Source organism: Chiloscyllium punctatum, chromosome 2 (assembly GCF_047496795.1).
Source record: "Chiloscyllium punctatum isolate Juve2018m chromosome 2, sChiPun1.3, whole genome shotgun sequence".
Lineage (NCBI taxonomy): Eukaryota > Metazoa > Chordata > Chondrichthyes > Orectolobiformes > Hemiscylliidae > Chiloscyllium > Chiloscyllium punctatum.
This window is the reverse complement of record NC_092740.1, coordinates 125,966,559-125,990,353: the sequence shown is the minus strand read 5'-3', so window position 1 is coordinate 125,990,353 and position 23,795 is coordinate 125,966,559. Positions and strand designations below refer to the sequence as shown.

Below are 23,795 nucleotides of genomic sequence, written 5' to 3'. Positions count from 1 at the left end.
TTCAATCTTGAAGCTATACAAAAAAAAATTACCATTAAACAGACTTCACAAGAGCGAATCAATCAATGGAATCAAAATCACTTGTCTATACTAAAGAAGCAAAGTACGCCAGTGCAGAATACCAACTAAATTTTGGCCAATGAAGTTCTATTAAAGTGCAGTCAATGTTCTCAGTCAGAAAAGCAGTGCTAGTTCATACATGTTAAGCTTCCATGAACATCAATATGATAATGAACAGATCATGGATTTGAAAGATAACTATTGGGCAGAACGCTAGGAACACAACTCCCTTGCCTTATTTAAAATAGTTGTCATAAGTTTTGGACCACACTAAACCTCTCAAAATATTTAGAAGGTCATCTAAACCCTAACTTTTTCTTATTTTAAAAAGGTAAATGTAAGGTGTTGCATTCCAGTTGCAATTCAACTGGTCAAACTACCAGCTTTTAAGCAAAACACACTTCATCCATCCACTATAGTTAAAATATAACGAAAGAACTGAAAAATCCGAATTACTTAATCTATTGGAAAACCTAACAGAATAGTAGACCCAGTTACAATCAATAATTAACTGTTCTAACATAGTAATATCCCACAAACACACCCTTGGCAAAAGGCAAATTCGGAAGACAGATTATTTCTCATGCAACTCCACCAGCAGGAAGAGAACGCACAGCTTTTAGCTGTAATCGAAAAGGGGAAAGAACAGTTTCCACTTCAAACCCCAAACAGTAACTGCTGAAAGCTAAACTAAAGATCGGGTTCTGCAGGAGCCTGACTACACCCATCCAGGCTGCTGCTGTTGTTCCAACTTTAAAACCAAACCCTAAAGCCTCAAAAGCAGTTTATTCTAGTGTCTACTCAGTACCTCTGCCTTAAAACCTCTCTTCAAAACAAAACCCAGGGCAAAACATACCTCTTGAAGTCACAGTATTGTCATGCTTGGGATCTTTACATTTATTTGAGGCAGATGGTTTCAGTTTATACTGGAGAGTGTTCTTTTCTCAGTCTCCATGATAACAGTAGTTCAGCTAAGAAAGGACCTTTGTTTGTGAGGGAGTTAAAAACAAACAAACTCTCTTGGAGACACTGGAGAGAATAGAAGCTCCCAACTATAACATTCCACATCAGTATTATTATAGTTAATGCTGACAACCATGATGCATTGGCTAGCACTTTTGACAAAGCTAGAAGTCTTGGAATTTGAGACCCACTCAGAAGCACGAAAACACCATGGATGTTGACATTCCCGGTACCAGTACTGAGGGAATGCCTGCACTGCTACAGGGGTCATCTTTCAGCTGAGCTGCAAAACCAAGGCCATCTTCTTTAGTGGACATGCATTTTCATGGTACACTTACAAAAGAAGAACAGCAGAGTTTTTCATGTCGTGCTGACTGATCTTTATTCTTCAGCTTACACTTGATGGAAAAAGAAACCCCTAAGTTATCTGGTATTATCACATTGCTGTTTGTGGAATATCATGCACTAACTGGCTGCTATATCTCCCACGTTACAGCAGCGAACTGCATCTCTAGAGTACTTCATTGACTATAAAGAGCTTTGTGATGCCCTCAGGTGGTGAAAGGTGCCATGGAGTTGCAAGGCTTTCTTTTCCACTTGATATAAAAATGTGTTAAATGCAAAATACTCCTTTCTCCCTCGCAGGTTATCTTATATTAAAGTATCAGCCATTGTTGAGATAGTAGCATTTTTCCCCTTGGCGTTCTACTCTTAGACTAGAGTATAAACATTGAGGCAGTCAGTCCAGTGCTAGTACTGAAGGTATGCCACATTGACAAGCAACGTATTTCCGATGAAATGTCAATTCAGAGATCCTACCAGACTGTCTAAGTGGTTGTACAAGTTCCCATGGCCACTAATTCGAAGAGAAGGTGGTGCTTTCACCAACGACCCAGCCAATGCTCAAACAATATCAGTGGAACATACTGATCTGGTCACTGCTGTGGGAGCTTGCTCTGTGTGACTAGCTGACGCATAACAGTGACTACACTTTTAAAAGTACTTTATTAGCTTTGTGTCTCCAGTGGTTGTGAAACGTAAAGGCAACTCTTTATTATTGTTTTAAAGTCATTGCAAAGCATTAATTTAGCTGTTCCTTATCCTATAAATGTATTTTAACTTATTTCAGAATACATGGGATGGTCAAGAAGAAAAGAAAATAATCGGCTTCCATTTTGTAATTCACAGAAATTAGTCACTATGAGTAAAAGGGAACAAGAATCTGAAATAAAGGGCAACAGGTTTTTCCAGAACTTATGAAACAAACTTTCAGAGGATATGGTTTACAACATCTTCCAGAACAAGGAGTTGACCTCGACCCAGTATTGCAGATCAGCACAATCCAAGGTCCAGAACTATGTGCTAAGAAACGCACTACAGCTTGGGGCAGCTGTTGCTACCAAAGCGCACTGGGGAAAGACTACTGTCTGAGGTCTTCCTGCTGAAGTTAATGGGGGTCCATTCAGTTATCAGACCCTTCTAGTGTTCAAATGCATGTTAATATAGTCTTGTATATGTAAGAGATGCCTTTGATTTGTTTGAATAGAGTCAAACTGCAATGTTTGTTGGTTTCTTTGAGACACATTTGTACAGAACCAAATTGTGTTTGTGACTATGCATTTATACACAAAAAATATTTTTAAGTTTAAATATACTTTTGAAATAAAAATCAACTCTGGTTCTCCAGGGTGATTATCCCTGTTGCAATTGTCTTATCAAACTCCATATTAAATTTTAGATAGAGCCAAACTATTCACAACAAAAGTTACGAAACAGTGTCTCAATAGCAAGTTGAGGAAAGGAATGCTGCAGGCACCCCCTTTGACAAAATCAGCTGGAGATTTTTCAAATACCTCTGATGGCAGAGTGATAATTTGACACATGTTGAAAGTAAAACTAAAAAAGTTGCCAGCTTCAAGTTGGACCAAAGCAGGCTTAAGTTGGCCAGATGGGAACCTCTTGTCATCCCAGATCACAGATCACCGATAACAGTTTCATCCTCAGTCTGCATTCGATACTTGTAACTATGACAACCGAGTACACTAAACAGTGAGCAACACAGCCTTTTTTTTTGCTTAAATAGTAATCTTTTGGTTCGACAAGTTCAATCAATTTGGACCATTGCCAGACTGTGCCTACTTTACTTTGCTTTTCAGTGGGGGTGAGGGTAATTCAGTGTATTTTAAATTTACCCTCTTACCATTTCACTAAAAGAATGTGAACTGTGCCGTACCACACCTGTCCATTCCTAAAGGCAATGTTTCAGACATGCGGAGGTCTCCTGTGGGTAAGGTGACCTTGTTCATGGGGAAATCTACACAGTGAGCTAACTGGCAGTGGAGAATTCCTACCTCCACCCAAAAAAAAAAATCTCGTTGCCTAGATTTTATAGCCAAGGTTAATGGGTAACGGACAGGTCACCATTCTGCAACCAGCAGTTCAGAACGTGAGCCTTGGAGAGTTGACAAGACAGATTTATCAGAATGTAATGGTTAAGTCACCATAGATTTTCCAGAGCATCGGGCTGCTCTTTCATTAGAGAGAGATGACTGATGGCGCTTTAACCTGAGGGTTACCACGCCTCAGGTGAGGAGACAGACTAAGAAGGAGGGTCCGTCGTCATAACCTCAGTCAGTGCAGGAATTGAAACCACACTGTTGGCTTTACTCTGCCTTACAAATCAACTGAACTAGCACCCCCCCACCCCCCATTATCAACGTGATAAAAGTATATGGTGAAACTGCTTCTGCTGGTGGAATCCAGAACAAAACAGGCTGCCGTCACCTGACAAAAAGAACTAGCCCAAACAGACTGAAATTGTGAGGCTCTTTTGTACATTAGGCCGACTTTTTATGAAATGACCACCCCCCCCCCCCCCCCCCCCCAACACCAAGGGAGGGGCAACATGGAATACAATAGGTAGCCTATCAACTGATTTTACTGCAGACAGTGGACAGGAACAAGGAGAAATTGGGGGTGGGGGTGGATCGGTAAGTTGTCAGGCAGCCTGCACACCATTAGGTATACTGACAACCTTAAGTGGACAACAAGTGTCGACTTAAAAGCATTATCCCATCACAATGCAACAATGGAGGGCGGGGCAAGAGGAGTAATAGGACAGTGTTCATGGCTGAGGTCAAGCTCAAAAATCTCTACATTTATAAGTTTGCATTTTCATCGGGTCACTAATGTAGTATGGGTACACAATCCTTTATCTGAAATCTGAAATCCAAAGCTTGGTCGTGAAGTTTTTTTTTGCATAACAAGATTGTTTGGCGTGCGAACAGGTAACCCAACTCCGCACCCACTCAGATGTGACATGGCAGGTGCTAACTGTTTCTCAGCGCACGTACTATTCACATGTGGGTCTGCTGTTCAGCAAGGTTTTTTTTAATTTCACTGTGAAAATGTCATTTATTCCAAAATCCAAAAAATTCCGAAATCCAAAACAAAAACTGGCCTCCAAGGATTTTGGATAAAGGATTGTGTACCTGTAAAAGGTTCAGCATGTCAAATAACATGCGACATTGAGTCACAGATAAGGGCAGGTGATCAAAATTTAGGTTAAATTATAGGGAGCATCTTAAAGCCATTTTACAGACGGAATTCAAGAGATTAGGATCTGGACAGCAATGAAATTTAGCCACTTTTTAAATCCAATTCCATGAGATCCACTCCTTCTGAGGGAAATCAAGACTCCTTTCCCAAGTGGAAAGACTACATAGGAAAATCTGGACACGAGGGGGTCAACAAATGAGATATGGGTTCTTTGTGAAACCACAGAGGTGGATCATGCATCCTGAATCCTAATAAGGAAAGGTTGTGTTGTTACATTACCAAAAAGAAATTAGCTGCTGCATTTTTCCTACAGAGCAGGGGGGGATTTGGCCCATCCCACTTCAGTGATCACATCATACCACTTGACAAATGGCTGCTTCCTGCACCATGTGTCAACTTGTCATTACATCACCCATCATGTCAAATCAAGTCAGAACTTGCCAGCATAGCACAGTGTTTCCTGGAATCGATACACACGCAGAGAATCATTGAAATTAGAAATCATTATTTCTGTCTCCAAGCTATCACCACCTTCAACAATAAACTTGTCAAAACTCCTCAGACTAGCCCAATGTGAACGCTAAGACTCTTGTGCCAATTTGTTCATCCTAGGGTAAGCAAATTAGACAAAGCTTGATAAATTGAAAGATAGAATCTCCCACCAAATCTCAGAACATGGTTTAAAACTTTGAAATATGGGTCATTTGTTGCTCTGTCTTTTGAAGTACCCAGCCACTTCGAAGGAATTTCTAAAACATGATTTAACAAATACACCCTTTGCCTCCTTGTTTGACTCATGTACTCCTGAAAACCACATTTCCAGAGGGCACAGATTTAAGGAAACTGGCAAAAGAACTAGAAGGGAGATGAGGAGAACTTATTGTTCCACAGCAGGTTATTGTGATCTGGAATGTGCTGACTGAAAAGGACTGTGGGCAAAGAGCCAATAGTAACATTCAAAAGGGAATTTGATAAATACTTGAAGCGGAGAAAATTGCACGACAATGAGGAAAGGGCAAAGGGAGGTCTTGACACAAGTAGAGTGGCTCAATAGCTCTTTCAAAAGGACGAACACAGCCCACATAATTTGGATGGCCTTCGGTGATTCTGTTCTATGAATCCTTCACTTTATCTCATTCAAACAGTTTTGCAACGTCTGACAATTAATTAATTAGAGCAAATCAAGAATCATCCAGGACTGAACGTCAGATAAGTGGTCTGATGATAAAGTGACAGAAAGCGGCCATGAGAGGTGGTGGTGAGCGAGAACAGAGTGGCCAGTGAGACCTGGCATCAGGTCTTCATCTTGTATTCAACCCTTCATTCTGAGGATTTCCCAAGAAAATGCCAATAAGGATAACAAAAATGTCACCAGCAGAAAAGAAATTAAGAAAATTATCAAATATAAACAGAAAACAGTAAAGGTCACAGACCTGAAATGTTAACTCCTGTTTCTATCTCCACTGCCTGATCTGACTAAGCATTTCAAGAACGTTACATTTTTATGAATGAGGGAAATCCACACTAGTGTTCTGTTTTAAGAAAAAAAATCCCTTTTGTTTAGTAAAGATCAAAATTAATAACAAACCAGAGTGAAACAAAAAAAACTTAGCAAATTAAATTGAGGTGTAATTCCTGATGCTGATAAACTCACTCTGGGCCTATGGTTACAGAAGGCCTCAGGCCTACTAATGAACACCATGTTCACCCTGTTCATGGACAGCCCTGACATTGTCATAACCACAGAGACAATCCAAACATTCCTCTCAACTCTTCATCTCCAGTGCTATGCCTTGCAACTAAGTTTAGTTTAGAATGCTTAAACTCACGCTTACAGCTCACAAAGAGAGAGGACACTCAGCCCAACAGCTTGGAGATGCATTCAAACACAAGCACCCGAAGTACAGAGGTCAATATTGGTTCGCCACTTGAAATTCATACACACTGAAATATAATCTGAAATTGCACAGTCCTGCCCAAAAATGTGTTTTATTCGGTGCAGATTATGTTCAACAGAGTACATTACTTTAATTCGGTTTCAAGCTATGATCAAGGTCCTTCTAATAGGGGTCAAATTTTGCTGCTTCATTTCTCACTAGTGTTACCAATTCTTGCTTGGCCACACTTCTGGGGGCTTGATCATATGGCCTGTGCCTCTAAATGTCCTGTCTCCGCACATGCTACTGGTCACGCAATGTGTCCCTTTTTCTTTAATTCATTCACAGGATGAGAGTGTCGCTGACTGGGCCAGCATTTATTGACAATCCCTAATTGCCCAGAGGGTAATTGCTGTAGATCTGGAGTCACATGTAGGCCAGGCCAGGTAAATATGGCAGTTTTCTTCCCTAAAAGGACATTGACGAACCAAATGGGTTTTTCCAACAATCAATAATGGATTCATGGTCATCGTTAGACTCTTAATTCCAGATTTTTTATTGAATTCAAATTCCATTGTCAAACCCAGGTCCCCAGCACACCAGCTGAGTGTCTGTATTAGCAGTCCAATAATAATACCACTAGGCTATCGCCTCCTTCACTTTGCCCTGCATTCCTGTGACCAATCAGATAACCCTTTACTTCTAACTGGCTTGTTTGTTCACCATGGATGATGTTTCTTTTGGTTCCAAAAACAAAGAAAATTAAAAGAAAATACACAATGCCCTGTGACTTCTCATCTTAGCTGTGTTCTGCTCACTAATTCCTAGAAACTCCAGGGCAATCTGGAGAGTTGGCAAGACAAGTTAGAAAGAATTTTGCAATTAGCCCGCAAGACAAGTTAGAGAGAATTTTACAGAGCTGACACATGTCAATGAACCAGATTCATCAAATGAAAAAAAATAGCAAACCTTGCAATTGGTCCAATTTGGGGAATCCTAGCAACGCAGCTATCCAATGTAATGCCTGACCAAGAAAGACTCAAGATGGTGATTGGATTAAACAAGTCTTCTCTAGAAGGTCATCAGCTTCAGAATCCTGAAACAGACAAGATAGATTTTTCAACATTGTGCAGAACACTTGCCCCCAGTAACTAAACTTATTGACACTAAAATAGGATGTATCATGAGATTATAAATGACAGACACAGCACAAATGGTGGAAGATGTTTGGAATTCTCTTGTGCAAATAGCAATGAATGGTAGATTTATCCGTCAAATTTAAATCAGAGATTGGCAAGATTTTGGTATGCAGAGTAATTTAAGAATATGGGTCAAAAGCAGGTATGGCTGTCAGGTGGCATAGCTACAATATCTGACAGAGTGGCAGAACAGGCTCATTTGACTAAAACCCTCCTCCTGTTCTTAAGTATTTTTATAGCAGCATCAGTTGATAATTCTTACTATGTTATTTTCCAGATTAAAGACCTGTCATTGCAAAAATCAAAATTAAATCATCTATAAATGTCCACAATCAGTGTCTGGGTATATAATTAAAACAGAAAGTGCTAGAAATACTCAAGTTAGGCAGCCTGTATGGAGAGAGGAGTAGAGTTAAGGTTCAGTTTTGGGAAAAGAGAGAGAAGTAACAAAGTTTGACAGGCAGGGTGATGGGCAGGGGAGGACTGAACAAAAGGTAAAACCTGCAACAGTTGCAAATCAGGAAAGGTTAAACAGCAAAAAAAATGGATCATGATGCAAGGCCGCACCTGGAATACTGTGTGCGGTTTTGGTCTCCATACTTGAGAACAGATGTACTGGCACTAGAGAGAGTGCAGAGGAGGGTCACTTGGTTGATTCCAGAGTTGAGAGTGTTGGCTTATGAGGACTGAGTTAGACTGGGATTATATTCATTGGAATTTAAAAGAATGAGGTGGGGATCTTATAGAAACATAAAAAATTCTGAAGAGAAGAGAGAAGATAGATGTAGAGAGGATGTTTCCACTGGCAGGTGAAACTAGGACAAGAGGGCATAGCCTTAAAATCAGGGGGAACAGAGTTAGGACTGAATGGAGAAGTAACTTCTTCACCCAGAGGGTTGTGAATCTGTGGAATTCCCTGCTCAGGGAAGTAGTTGACGCTACCTCAGTAAATGCTTTTAAAATTAAGATAGCTTTTTTTGAACAATGAAGGAATTAAGGGTTACGATGAGAGGACTGGTAAGTGGAGTGGAGGCCACAGAACGATCAGCCATGATCTTACTGAGTGGCAGAGCAGGCTCGATGGGCCAGATGGCCTACTCGTGTTCCTATTTCTTATGTTCTTAAGAAGGAAGTGATAAACAGCAATGGGACACATGAAAAGAATCAAAGGCAAGTCAGGAGGGAATACAAGTAGCATAGCAGCCCAAGAATTGGAATGAATGGTTACAATGTCAAATTATTCAACTCAATTTGGAGTCCAGAAGACTGTAAAGTGATTGGACAATCTAAAAGCACTCACATAATCTCTTTAATCAGTAAAGTGGAGACATTTGTTAAGCCTGCTGCCAAAATTCAAGGCCGCAATCACTCTGCATAGAGAGAGTGAGATGCTCACTAATCAGCTAAAATCAGTCCCCAAACAAATACTATAGATACTTTTCAGTCTATAACCCATTCTGCCACCTGCAATAGTGGTTAAGTAAGGAGGGGATTGTCTTAGATGCTGTGTCTTCAAAACCCTAACCATAGAAGCAAAATGGTCATCCCCCCAGGAGACAAGTGCGGAGTCAAAGGAATGGGTGAGAAAATCTTCCAAAAGTTTACAAAGTATTAGAAGTAACAGAAATAGGTCATTTGGCCTATCAATTCTATACTTGTGCTTATGCTGGATAATGAGTCTTGTTCCAACCTTCTTTGAATCCCAGCAGCATGTTCTTTTATTCCTTTCTCCTTCAAGAGTTTACGCAGCTTAAAAGGTATATGCTCCTCATCTCAACCACTCCCCATAGTAATGAGTTCCCCATTCTCACTACCCTCTGGGTAAGCATATTGTGCCTGAATACCCTGTTGCTTCTACAAGTGAATATCTAATAATTATGGTCCCTGGATCAGATCAACCTGACAAATGAAAACAGTTCTCTACATTTACCCTAACAAACTTCATGATTTTAAAAGATCCTAGTCCTCATCTTTCTTGAGTAAACAGCCTTTGGGGTGGCCTCCAATGGGCATAGAGGGCTGGAAAGAGAGGCAATAGACACCCTTGCTCTGCCACCAGGTTTCGCTTGGCAACACTGTGAGGTGGTGTCCATCTCCTTCTCTGCAGGTACCATGACCTCCAGGACCTTAATTGGGTGGCCCATGGGTGTGCCAATCCCTCCTCCATTTCTGGTTAACATCATAGAGGTGGATTCTGACCATGGTGATGATGGCATGGCATGGAGTTTAGAGCATGTCTGTGTCCAAACCAACCTGTCCTGCAAAGTTTCAAAGATTTACTAATGAATTAAATTCAAATTTTTAATTGGCCATGGTGGGATCTCAACTCCTGCTGACAGACTGTACATTCCTGGTCCAGTAATATAATTATGATGTTAGCAAACACTTGTGTGCAATATCATGCATAATCTCAGCTCAGTTCATCTGGGTGACAGGAACCTCAAACAGCAAAATGTGCCTGTCACATTAAGTTTCTTATGCTGAGTATTTACAACAAAATGTAGATCTGCCTCCAATATGAAAGGAAAACATTAATTTTCATTTTATGCATATTAGGATCTGTTGCTATCTGCCACACTCTCACAATGGGCCATTTAATTACTTCTTTCCCCTTCCATCCTGCAAATGGCAATTTTACTATTTTACTGAGATATTGAAGGGTTGTACCCGATAAATCCATTGCTGAACTATAAAACCAAAATATATTTCTATCACAATAAGACGTGCTCTTCCACATACCCAATTTTCACTGCATGTATGCAATCACGCTAAGCTTTTCCCAGAGGGCACAGACAATGTGTTAAAAGAAATCTGATGAAACACAGAGGAGTGGCTTGCCTTTTTCAAAGTCCACCCTGATTAATGTGAAATTCATCAGCACTAACCGAAAATACACTTTTAATTGCTTTTACATGGGTTTGTTATCACCGTCGACAGAGTCAGGCAGCTGGGATGCTACACCGTGACACCTCAAAACTACAGGTACTATCTAGGCATTCAGGGCATATTCACACTGGAGCCTTCTGTTGATTCACAAGTGCAGATTGTACAGGATCGGTGGAAGGTCTGTTTTTCTTCCTCTCATAGCATCTTGAAAGCGATAAGCTGTTTTAAAGCAACACCACTGCCTTCAGGGGGAGCCTGAAAGCATCAGCAGCCACAACCCCATATTCCTGAAACCTGTTCATCAGGGGAGGTTCTACACAGGAGCAGAAGGAAAATGAAGGTGGAAGGCTGGCCAAAAATGTGATCAAATGGATGACTTCCACAGCAAATAATAAAAACCGAAACAACTATGGATGCTGTCAATCAGAAACAAAAACAAAAGTTGCTCGAAAAGCTCAGCAGCTCTTCCGCATCTGTGAAGAGAAGTCAGAGTTCAGGTTCTATGGATTTCTCTTCACAGATGCTGCCAGATCTCCTGAGCTTTTCCTGTAAGTTCTGGGTTTTTTTTATGACTTCAGCAGCAACTTACACTTGTACACACCTTTGGATTAGTAAAACATGCCAACTTCATTGCAGCATTAAGAGACAAAATTTGTCAAGAGGAGATTATGACATATGGTCACAGAGGTAGATTTTAAGGGTCTGAGTAACTCCTGTCATTGCACTGACAGTGGTATTGACATCTCAGACGCAATCGAGAGCCAGGCGATGATGCTAACTCCACCCACATGCACTTGCATGATATTACCGATTCCCAAGGAACCCTTGCCACCCTCCATCTGCTCAGTGCTGCACTCGTCACTTCACTGAGTTCAGCCCCAATTCTCCTACTACCTCTCTCACTGTTTCACTCAGCACCATCCCTCCCCCATTCAGTGCTCCACTTGCTACCCTTCCTGGTCAGTCCACTCCTCACCCCTTTGCTACCTCTCTCCTCCTTCACTACGAGGGACAGTGAACAATGAGGCAAAAGGATTGTGAGCAGGAGGGAAGCAGTGAAGAGGGAAAGGGATAAGGCAGTCAAGGGTTTGACACTAAGCAAATTATGTTTATTTAAAAAAAACTTACATACATACATAGTCACTAACGCAGTTCTGTTCAGTACCATCTTTGCACATGAAGAACAAAACAAAACATTGGAGATTGACTTTCCCAACAGTTCCAACAAACCAACCCCAGGCATTTCTTACTCATGCAAGATACTATTTACACATATTTGAGGCACCGGAAGGGTCTCCCATTGTAGTTTGGCAGAAAGATGGTGGTCTTTCCCTACTGTGCCTTGGTAGCAACGGTCCAAAGCTTTATTGCATCTCTCAGTATGTAGTCCTGGATCTTGGAATGTGCAACAATTGGTCAGAGTCAACTTCTTGCACTAGAAGATCAACAAGTTTCAGGCAGACCAAAAAGCGTCTTTCGCCAAGTTGGTGGTCCTCCAGGTGGAGTCCATGCTTGTTAGTGTGCGTCCCAGGGAACAGCCTGTAAAGCACAGACTCCTGCATCTCTCTCCAGACACTTTTTTTTGCAAAGGCACATCAAAATCCTAGATTTAATTCATTTAAGATATTTGTAAAACACTCATTTTATCGTACCTATCCATTGACACAGGCATCTCACTGTTGCATTGTTGCAAGTGTTGCTACAGTCACTGTGACTGCATGAGTGGTAAGTGTGTGCATGCCTTGCAGATGCAGTGGACATAAATGCAGCCTTTAAAGATGGTCAAAAAGAGAGAGCTTCTTTTTGCCATTACCTTTCACTTTCAGGCCCAGATCTACCCTCACTAGAACAGCTATTCTCAAGCACATGCCAACTATCTCACCAACTGAGCTAACTGCTCCCTGCAACCCCCTCACAAATTAGGAGAGGTTTTGGGAGGGAATTTCAGAACCAAGGACTCAGGCAGCTGAAGGCATTGCCACCAATAACGCAGAGAATAAAATCGAGGATGGAAAAAGGGTTAGAACCAGAGGAGCACAGAGATCCCTGGAAGGGTTGTGGAGTTGAAGGAGGTTACAGCGATCAGAGGGGGTAAGGTCATGGAGGGAAGACAAGTACAGTTGTCCCCTTGTACTCACTGGGCTACGTTCCAAGACCCACCGTGGAAACCCGAAACTGCGGATAGGACTGAACCCATTCATCTCAATGGGAAACTTACCTTAACGGCAGCCCCGAGTCCCTGGTTTTGGAAGGTTCCCTACAATATGTTCAAGCCATGGTAAACCATGGGTAACTGAAATCACGGAAAAGGATTCCGCAGGTATGGGGTTCACCCTGTAAGTGAATTTTAAATTTGAGGTTTTGAAGGACCAGGAGCCAGTACAGTGTACATTAGGATAGTGGTCCACTCTTACACTGGCTCCATGCCATTTGGAGATCAATGTTCATCGAATAAAGAATCATTGCTTTGGATTGAAAGATATAAACATCAACGTTGTAGATTATAATGTGATTGAATGCTTCCCTCTTGGAGTAATTATCAAAGCAATTGAAAGCACAGGTCCCAAGGACTCGCATTTTACAACATCTGTGAACAGAGTCAGCCAATATGCAGCATGGGATTGTTTCACAGTAGAGTTGATATACTTGCATTTGGAGGAGAAGGGACTTATTAGGGATAGTCCATAGGGCTTTATGCAAGAGAGGTCTTGTCTCAGAAATTTGACTGAAATTTGAGCAAGTGACAAATATGATTGATGAGGGCTAGGCAGTGAATGTTGTCCATAATGACTTTACTAAACATTTGACAAGGATCATGGAATTCATGGTGAATTGCTGAGTTGGATACAATATTTGCTTGGCCATAGATGAAAGAGGGTAATTGTGGAGGATTGTTTTCCTGACTAGAGGTCTGCGACCATGATGTTCCACTAGAATCAGTGCTGGGACTTCTGTTATTTGTAAAATATACAAGTGAGTTGAATGCCAATGTCAGTGGTCTGATTAATAAGTTTGGAGAAGTGAGTACTGCAGATGCTGGAGATCAGAGTCAAGATTAGAGTGGTGCTAGAAAAGCACAGCAGGTCAAGCAGTATCCAAGGAGCAGGAAAATCGACATTTCAGGCAAAAGCCCGATTCCTGATGAAGGGCTTTTGCCCGAAATGTCGATTTTCCTACTCCTCGGATGCTGCCTGACCTGCTGTGCTTTTCCAGCATCACTCTAATCTTAATAAGTTTGCAGATGACAGAGAAATTGATGGAGTTGTGGATAGGAAGGAAGGAAATCAAAGGATCCAGTAGGGTTTACATTAGCTGAAAAGCTGAATTGAGGAATGACAAATGGAATTTAATCTGAGCTAGTGTGGAAAGACTCATTTTGGAGGTCAAATTTAAGAAGAAAGTGTGCAGTAAATGGCTGGACTCTTAGGAACTTTGATATACAACATGATTTTGCGGGTCCAAACTCATAGCTCCATCGTGGCAACACAAATGGATAAGGTGGTAAAGAAAGCACGTAACAGCATACGTGTCTTCATCGGTCAGGACACTAAATACCAACATTGTTAATTGTACAAGCCTTTGGTCAGGCCACATTTGAAATGCTGGTCACTGCACTATAGGAATAATGTTATGAAGATATAGGGGTACTGTACCTTTAAAAGAGTTGAAAAGCTAGCAAGGACTTAGAGAAGCACAGAGGGTCCGTTACAAGGTAACAATGTAACATTTGGTTGAAATAACTAGCTAAGAGCTGTGTTGCCTGGATACAAAAACAAATTCAATTTCGGCCAGTTTAAATTATGCCCCAAGATACCAAACTCCAATCAAGTTTGAATTTAGTATTTTGTCAATATTAAAACCAATGAAATGATCCGATGTTTTGAAATATAAATATCAGACATTGTTAACAGTTACCCAGAGCAGCAAAGAGTAGCTAGCACCAACAACTACACAGAGACTGCTTGTAGAACAATCTGTTCTCTTAAAGGTACTTTTATCTACCAAGACCTGTGAAGCAGAATCGTTAAGAAGAAAAGAAGACCGAGGAAAATCTACAGAGGAAATTTGGCAAAGCTGCCTGGTTTTGAAAGTTTTCTTTGTAAATTGTAATTGGAAATTATATCGGACTAGTATTACAATCAGGGAAGTAAAAGATAGGTTTAAGAGAAAGGAGTTGCAAATAGTTGTTAGTTAATTATTCGCTGTTAGATTTCTAAAAAAAATAAAATTGTTAATTTTTACTTTAAATAGTAACTTTTGGGATAGCTCTTTCCCTCTCACATTTTAACAGATTACAGCACGTGGTGAATCTTTTCTATATTGCTGGTTTAAATTAGCAGAGGGGTTTACCCAGTGTCATAAGAGTAATGTGGTGGCTTTGAAGAAGATGCAGAAGAGGTGTAGTTGAGTGGATTGGAGTGTATTAGCTAGAAAGGAGGAGAGGTTGGACAAACTTGGATTCTTTTTGCCAGAGTCTTAGTGAATGAAGGGTAACCTGGTAGAAGTATATGAATTTATAAGAGACATGGAAAAAGTGGATAGTTGGAATCTCTTTCCCAGAGTGGAAATGTCAAACTCCAGGATGCATAGGTTTAAGGCAAAAGTGGAAAAGTTTAAAAGGACATGTGAAGAAACTTTCTTTTTTAAACACAGAAGGTAGTAGGTGCTTGGACAGCACTGCCAAGGGAGGTGGTAGAAGGAGATATGGTAGCAAAGTCTAAAAGGCATTTAGACAGACTCATGAACATGTGGGGACACAGACCATATGCTGGTAATTGGAATTAGTTTAGAAGAGCATACTGGTTGGCACAGACATGATGGGGCAAAGTGCTGTACAGTTCTCTGTTTTATGTTCCACATCTGCAATTTTTAAAATGGCTTCTTTCTAACAATAAAAAAAAACAAACTGACCCTACATTTCAATGTACCTTATTAGCTGTAGAGCATTTTGTAATGTCCCAGTAAGTGAAAGATATACTAGAAACATGAATCTCTTTCTCTCATTTTTCCCACCAAACATGAAATGATCACAGCACAGCCAATAGGTTAGTCTTCAGAGAAATAAATCAGGCTATGCCTGGGGTATTTAAAAGGACTGGTGCAATTGGAAATGAGAAAACCATGATGCAGTTGGCCATCACAAATTTGGAAGGCATTGTGGCCTTTTTGGATCCTGCCTGGTTTAGTGTCTATAACTCAGTGGTAAGTAGTTATGAAAATGTTTCCTTTTAGTGGTATATCCTCAAATGTCTGGTTATTATAGACATGTAAAATTTAAAAGAAAGACTCAAAAGAAATTCCCAGAATCATATATTCCTATTCTAAGTAGGTCCCAGAACATTGATATATAAACTGTAGGGAACAATTTTCTTTTGACCATGATTGTTAAGTGGGGCAGAGGGCTGGGGAAAAGAGAACAGAGCAGATGGCAGCTTGCAAAAAAACTTAACAGCACTCAAATTTTTTGTGAGTTGCAGTAACCATTAGCCTGGGAAATTGGTGAGATTATGTTGCACGTGAAATGTAAAGGCCATTTCTTACTATCAATAAGTTTGCTTAATAGCTATCTGTTTCTCATTAATCACATTGTGCTGAATCTTACAGATATTTGGCCAAGTGCAAGTCGCATTGAATTTGGTGAACAATACTTCCTGCCAAGTGAATTTTCTCACCATGTTACTTGAGGGTTCAGCTCCCCCTGGTCAGAGTCAAGTCTGATTTGCACCCCACCTTACCACTTACCATTCCTGGAGCAACCCGCCAATGCTTGGGAGATCTTGGGAGGGACCTGCATTCTAAGCATTGTGCATCGAACAAGCACTGTCAGTCTGAAGCTGCCTGGCATGGATCCTGACACTTCTGAGGAATCTCGCGAGGTTACTTCAGAAAACAGTGAGCAAGATACAACGAGGTAGCAAAGTGGCTAGCACTGCTGCCTCATAGTGCCAGGGATCAGACTTCAATTCCAGCCTGGAGTTTGCACATTCTGGCTGTCTGCATGGGTTTCCTCCCACAGTCCAAAGACGTGCAGGTTAGATGTGAGATTACAGAGATAGGGCCAGGTGTTGTGTTTGGATGGGATGCTGTTTGAAGATTTGAGGGGCTGAATGGCCTCTTTATACACTGCATGAATTCTATAATCTTAACATCAAGATGGGCCTTGCCAACCATCTCACCCGGATCTACCACTCATCTCATCATAACCCAGAAGGCTCAGGGCCTGGTAAGGCTCTGACCATGCACTTTTCTTGCGTTGCACTGTTTCTTCACTGAATCCTTTCTAATGATAAACTCCACTGCTTGACCAACTCCATCCACCTCAACTCCCAATTACACAGTGGTCTGAATCAGTAGAACCCTGGTACCCTGTTCAACCTTAAATTGAGCTTCAAACCCTACATTCTAGCCATTCTGTTAGTGCAACATCAACTTTGCTGAGGTCTTTGTCACAGTCCTCCGATTCTTCCCACCCCCCGCAGAAATCACACTAATTCAAAACCTGCTCATGTATATCTCATCCAGCGGCAAGTTTTACTCACAGAGACGTAATTGAACAATTTTAAAATTGTCATTCCACTTGTCAAATCCCTCAATGGCATCACCTCTCCCCCTTTCTGTAACCTCCTCCAAGATATCCTCACACATCTAATTCTAACCTTTTGAGCATCCCCACGTTTAATCTTTTCACAGCGATAGCTGGTCTTCAGCTACTTCAGTCCTAAACTTTGGAATTCACTTCCTAAACCTCTCCACCTTTCTCTTCGTTTTTAGAATTCTCTTTAAAATCTACCATTTTGACCAAATGTTTTTGCAACACTCCAATTAACTCATGTGGCATTGTGTCAAACATTGTTCAATTACACTCCTGTAAAGTAATATGGAAAGTTTTGCTATTTTAAAGGAAATGTACGGAATCAAAGTTGAGATTCCCTCACCCTCCTAATGTGTCAATCCAATAAAGCATTAAATTTCACATGACCTTTTTCAAATCCCTTCAGGTTCTCATGATCCTAATTTGGAAATCTTAATTTGCACTAGACCCCAACCACTTCAAGAAAATCCACAATTTCAACAGGCTGTGTTCACTGCGTACCCAAATACTGAACTACAGAAGCAATCAGCCCAACATCCAAAAACAAAGCTGCATTAGAACATTATTTCAATGTTCTAATATTTCGACTATCACCTGATGAAGGAGCGTTGCTCCGAAAGCTAGTGTGCTTCCAATTAAACCTGTTGGACAATAACCTGATGTTGTGTGATTTTTAACTTTGTACATTCCAGTCCAACACCGGCATCTCCAAATTATTTCAATGAGCCACCACACACTGCAGCATAGAGGAATTACAAAGAGCAAAGGAAAATCATCTACACAGTGTATTCAAAAAGAACAGGTACCCAATGAACACAATCCGCTGATGTCTCGGCAACAAATCCAAACAAGCAGACAAGACATGTCCAGAAACCCGAGCCACTCTCCCCTACATCAAAAACATCTCAGAAATGGCTGCCAGACTACTTAGACCTCTTGGCATCATGGTAGCCCAGAAACCTACCAATACACTAAAAACAGCAGCTAATGAACTTGAAAGACCCTATACAGACAACAAGCAGAACTAATATCATTTACAAAATACTTTGCAAGAACTGTAGCAAACACTACATTGGACAAACAGGCAGAAAACTAGCCACCAGGATACATGAACATCAACTAACCGCAAAAAGACATGACCCACTCTCACTAGTATCTTTACACATACAGATGAGGAAGGACACCACTTTGACTGGAACAGCACATCTATCCTAGCACAAGCCAAACATAGACACGCACGAGGATTCCTAGAAGCATGGCACTCCAACCAGAACTCTATCAACAAACATATTGACTTGGATCCCATTTACCACCCTCTGAGAAAAAGAACAAGAAATGACATCACCAACCCAAGGAAACCTTAACACATAACTAAAAAGCGGGCCATACCACCAGTGCTTCACCAGAGGCTCACTGATGATGTTGCCTAGTATGGTGACGGAACATCTGAAAATGAACCTTCCAGCTCAGCAAGCAAACTTACATCATAAGTTTAGTGTATTTATATTAGATGTCAGCCAAGACTTAGAGGATAACATTCTTATCTATGAAGACAGAAGATTGTAGGATCATGACCAACTCCCAAGGCTGGATCACAAAACTAAAGCTAGACTACTTCCAGTGCATTACTACTGTTACAGTTTCCTGATTTACAACATGAAAAATATCCTAGGCATACAAACAGTGTCATTCCATCCCAGATCAACCAATCATGACTAAAAATGTGAAGAACCTCACAAAGTTTGGTAAATGTTTAGCTAATGTCTGTCCTTTTGGGTGAATGCAAGAATTTCCTGGTCCCTATTCTGCTGATATCATTAGTGATATGGTAAATTGTGAGGAGGAGAGCCTGAAACTACATCATGGTATGGATAGGTTGTTCAGATGGCAGAACAATGGCAAATGGAATTTAATTGTGAAAAAAAAGTGAGGTACTGCATTTGAAGAAGACTAACATGGTGACTCAGTGGTTAGCACTGCTGCCTCACAGCACCAGGGACACGGGTTCGATTCCCACCTTGGCTGACTGTCTGTGTGGAGTTTGCACATTCTGCCAGCGTCTGCGTGGGTTTCCTCCGGGTGCTCCTGTTTCCACCCACAATCCAAAAATGTGTGGGTCAGGTGAATTGGCCAGGCTAAATCGCCCACAGTGTTAGGTGCATTAGTCAGGGGTAAATGGTCTGGGTGGGTTACTCTTCAGAGGGTAGTGTGGACTTATTGAGCCAAAGGGCCTGTTTCCATACTGTAGGGAATTTAACCTAATCTAGTCAAACAAGACAAGGCATACGTATTAAATGGTAGGACCTGAGGAAGTAAAGAGGGTCATCGTGTGGATGTGCATAAATCCTCAGGACCATTAGGATAGGTTGATAAGATGGTTAAAACAGCATATGGGACACTTGCCTTTAACAGTCAAGGCATCAAATACAAAAACAGGGAGGCAATGATGTAGCTGTATATTACATTAGTTAGACCTCGGCTAGAGTACAGTGTGCATTTCTGGTGACTCCCTGTAGAAAGGATGGGCCAGAGGGGATTCACCAGGATGTTGTTTGGGCTGAAGCTATGAAGAGAGACTAGACAGGCTAGGGTTGTTTCTCTTAAAACAGGAAAGTCTGAGGGGTGATCTGATTGAGGTGTACAAAGTTCTTAGGCGCATAGATGGGATAGATGGGAAGAAACGTTTACCCTTAGTAGAGGGGTTAATGACCAGGCATAGAGGATTGTGGGTATCTGAAATTTGCTGTCTTAAAGTGGTGGGAGAGGCAGGAACCTTCAAGAAATTTAAGAATGATTTAGACAGACACTTGAAATGTGACTGCACATAAGGTTGTGGGGCAAGTGCTGGAAAATGGGATTAAAGCAGATGGACCTTTGAAAACTGGCTCAAACGCAATACCATGGGCCGAAGGGACTCTCTCTGAGCTGTAAAACCTCTATGACTCTGTGTAGGTGAAGAGCAAGGGAGTTTTCCTGGCCAATATTTATCATTCAACCAACATTACACAAAAGAAAACAACAGATGATGCAGTCAGCATCACCCAACCTGCTTGCAGGACCATGCTGTGCACAAGCTGGCTGCTGTATTTCCTACAAAATGGAGACTATACTTCAAAAGCACATCACTGGCTGGTGAGGCAATGGAGTGCACCAAAGTAATGAATGACACAATAGAAATCCATCTCGACATTTGTGAATATGAAAGCATCAGGAAGTACATATGGCACCACAATCTCCAAACTAATTAAAGGGATATCTACTACATTCATGAAAGAGGGAAAAAAACCTCCCTTAGTCAATCTGAGATTATTTATTAATTTTATATTAGGTTACCAAACAGGGAAACTTATCCCCTGATCCAGCTGCTCCCATTTCCCTTCAGGTCATGCTGAAATGATAAGAATATTGCAGCTGTCACATTGTAATATGTACCACTTCTGGGTCTGGTTTAGTCAGGAAAGCGTGAATCATTGTATTATTCAGTCTAAAACTAGGCTGATCAGCCTATTGTGCCTGGGTTGGCTCTTTGAAAGAGCCATCCAATTAGTGCCCACTTCTTTCTCTCAGACCTGCAAAGTTTTCCCAATGCTGCTGGCGTAGTCTCACCAAGACCCTGCTCAGTTGCAGTAAGACTTCTTTGCTCCTGTACTCAAGCCCTCTTGCAACTAAGGCCAACAAACCTGTTGTCTTCTGGACTGCTTGCTACATCCGCAAGTTTACGCTCAGTGATCTGTGTCCTTGTACATCAGTCACTACATACATCAACTTCTCCCTCTCAGCAGTTAAAATAATTTCTGATTTTCACACTGAAGCATATAACTTCATATTTACTCACACTGTACCAAATCAAATGGGTATGTGCCCACTCATTCAACTTGACTAAGTCACCACGAAACCTCCAGATATTCTTCTCACAAATCCACCCAGTTTTGTATCATCAGCAAAACTTGAAAATATTACAATTTCCCTTATTCAAATCATTGAAATATATTGTGAATAGTTGGATCCAAGCAGCAATCCCTGCAGTACCCCATTTGTAATGGTCTTTCACTCACAATAAAATGGCTCATTATTCATACTGTTGTTTTCTGTTTGCCCTCAATCCATGTCAGCATATTACCAACAATCCCACGAGCTCTGATTTTGAGCAACGACCTCTGAATGTGGGATTTTACTAAAAGTTTTCTGAAAATCCAAACACAAACATTGGCTCTGCCTACCTATTCTGCCAGTCATGTCCTCAAAAAACACTAACAGATTTGTCAAACATGATTTGCCTTTATTAAATCCATTGACTTTGTGTAATACCATTGGGTTTTTTTAAAATGTCCTGTTCTCACATCCTTATAAGAGATTCCCATCATTTTCCTATCACTAATTTTAAGGTCTGCAGTATAATTCCCATTTTTTTGTGCCTCCCTACTTTTATAAACAGAAGTTACAATCGCCAACCACCAATAAGCTGGGACTTATTTGTTCTTGAACCGATGGCAATCTCCTTTAATACCCTGGATGTAAATTATCAAGCCCTGGGGATTTCTCGGCTTTCAGTCCCGTTTATTTCTCCAGCCCTAACTTATTCTTACACTGATAATAATTTTCTTCAAATTTCTTCTTCCCAAAGGACCGTAGCACCAGCATTCTCACTCTTATATTTCTTTTCTAAACCTCCAAGGACCACACACAGCAGTGACTTCCAGAATGGAAGGTCAATGCTGCTAATGAGGTCAGCATGCTGACCACAGTGCACAGACCCTCAGAGCGAACGTGGGCATGCACACCCAGGCAGATTAGAGGGGAGTTTGGCTAGCACTTTCAAGAAGCTTTTTGTGACTCCTGTAGACAAATAAGAAAAGTAGTTGTTTGATTACTCTGCCGTTTCATTGTTCTCCATCATCAATGCCCCCATTCCAGACTGAAAAGGGCCTATGTTTGTCTATACCAAGCATTTCCTTTTTGCATACTTTAGAAGCTCTTACATTGTTTGCTGGTACAATTGCAACATTTAAAAGGCATCTGGATGGGTATATGAATAGGAATGGTTTAGAGGGATATGAGCCAAGTGCTGGTAAACGGGACTAGATTAGGTTAGGATATCTGATCGGCATGGACGAGTTGGACCGAAAGGTCCGTTTCCATGCTGTACATCTCTACGACTTTAAATCCCAGTCTTCCATCACTCCATACATATTAAAATCCTTGCTTCAAACCTTCCGTAGTCATGCTGACCACACCCTGCCAATCTATCCTCTCGCCCCTCTCTCTCTCTCTCTCACGCACACACACACACACACACACACACACTCTTCAAAAAAGTGTCTGTAGCACTCCTGATGCAGCAGTGTCAAGCAACATAATCAATGCTTTGTCCTTCCCAATGACGATGGTCAATGGTCACACAGATGAACTTCCTAAGGATGTCCTTTAAACATTTGCATGGGGCATTCCTATTCCATTCACTACTGTTCAGCCCTCTGCACATACAAGCTTTAGCAGACAACTATCATCTATCCAGGGAACACAAAAATGACAAAAAAAAGGTGGGAAGGCAAGTGGTGAGGATGTCACAAAAGGAGCCCGCAGAGAGATACAGACAGATTAAGCAAGGGTGCAAAAACTTGGCAGATGGAATAAAGTGTGGGAAAATGGGAGGTTATGCACTTTGAATACAGAAGAATACAGAGCTGAATATTAATCAAATGGAGAAAGACTGCTGAAAACTACAGAGCAGAGGGATTTGCAAGTCCTTTCCATGAATCACAAAAGGTTAGCATTCATCTTCCACAGGTAATGGGAAAACAAGTGGAATGTTGGCCTTTATTTCAAAGGGAATTGCTGAAACTGTACAGGTCACATCTGGAATACTGTGAACAATTTTCATTCCCATATCCAAGAAAAGAGACACGGGATTTAAAAGCAATCCAGGCAAAGCTTGCAGACCCGAGCCCAGGAATGGAGGGACTGTCTTATGAGGTGAGGTTCAAAAGGTTGGGCTTGGACCTACTGGAGTTGAGAAGAATGAGAAGAGACCTTATTTTCATATACAAGATTCTTAGAGAACTCAACTGGGTAGATCTGGAAAGTTTTCTTGCCTCTGTGGGACAGCCTAGGACCAAAGAGCATAATCTCAGTGTAAGGAGCTGCACAGGTAAGACAAAGTTGAGGATTTGTTTTTGCCCAAGGGCATTGAATCTGTGGAGTTCCTTACTACAGAGAGCTGTTGAGCTGCGTCATTAAAAGTCTGGCTATCTCAGCCTTGACAATAAGTAGAGTATGTAATAAGGAATAGGAATCGGCAAAGCCTTGATTGGTGGAAGGGCCTGTTCCAAGGGTTGTGGAGAAAGGGCAGGAAAGTAGAGTCGAGGATTATCAAACCAACCATGAGCTCACTGAATTATGGTTAAATTTGATGGCTTGAATGGGCTAGTTCTGCTCCTTGTTCTTATTGTCTTAGGTCATGTCATCTGCCCAACATAATTAGATTTGTAGGAGAATGGTCATGATACCAGTGAACTTAGTGGTTCACAAGACTTGAATGTTTGTGATGCAGTGGATGTTGAAGATGCTGTGGACCCAGTGCCGGTGAAAATGCTCTGCAAGGCATATATGACAGTGGTACAGAACCATATCTCAGTAACACACAGAAAGGGTGGTGAGGAT

At 41.2% G+C, this 23,795-nt stretch overlaps 1 protein-coding gene across 2 annotated transcripts in view; it reads right to left on the bottom strand.

Annotated features, from left to right (window-relative positions):
• The window catches only part of LOC140488862 (coronin-2B-like), a 151,703-nt gene that overhangs the window by 86,627 nt on the left and 41,281 nt on the right, over positions 1–23,795 (bottom strand). Inside the window, exon 2 of one of the 2 annotated variants that reach the window (XM_072588148.1) lies at positions 7,428–7,554. The exons of the other annotated variant lie outside the window; for it this stretch is intronic. The gene's annotated coding sequence lies outside the window, so the exon portion shown is untranslated. The remainder of the gene's footprint in view (positions 1–7,427; positions 7,555–23,795) is intronic. 2 annotated transcript variants of the gene reach the window in all.